Source organism: Lipotes vexillifer, unplaced genomic scaffold (genome assembly GCF_000442215.2).
Source record: "Lipotes vexillifer unplaced genomic scaffold, Lipotes_vexillifer_v1.1 scaffold2653, whole genome shotgun sequence".
Taxonomy (NCBI): domain Eukaryota; kingdom Metazoa; phylum Chordata; class Mammalia; order Artiodactyla; family Lipotidae; genus Lipotes; species Lipotes vexillifer.
Window position 1 is genome coordinate 61304 of NW_006774392.1, and position 717 is coordinate 62020.

Here is a 717-nt window from a genome sequence, read left to right on the forward strand (position 1 = left end):
CACCTCCTCTGGCCAGTGTCACCCTCCCACCCCCATCTCCCAGGTGCTGGGCTCTTGTTCAGAACTGTGCAACTTAGGACAAAGCTCAAAGTTCTTTTTGGGAAACCTCAGTTTTTCCTCCTGTAAAATGGGCCTCCTAATCTATAAAGCCATCCCTGGCTGAAGTCTCTGGACTCTCGGGCAGAGCTAGTAGATGCCCAAGACCCTCACACAGGCCTCAACACCAGCATCACCTGGGGCTCTGGCTGAACATGCAGGCGGCTCCCCCCAACACCCACCTCTCCTGACTGAATCTTCAAAGCTGTTAAATGAGCCCCCCAAGCGACTCTCAGCATCAGGTGAGGCCAGGGACAGTGGTGCCAGTGGACTGGGAGACTCTTGGTAAAGTGCAAAAGAAAACCAACCAATGAAAAGGACTCTTGTTGGTGATGACAGTGCACCTGAGCACGTGAGTGTGTGTGTGTGTGTGAGCGCACGTGCGTGGTCTCCTCCGCCAGATTGTGAGTAGCTGGAGGCTGGGCCGGCTGGGTTTCACCTCTGCCAGCCCTGGTGAGCCCAGGGCCACTCCACACTTGATCTTCCCTGTTGCCGCTGCTCTTTGCAGCACCCCGGGGCACGGGCACTTTTGCCCCGTTCTATAGATAAGGAAACTGAGGCTCTGAGAGGAGACACGACCTGGCCCAAGGTTACCCAGTGAGTGAGTGACAGCCAGGACTG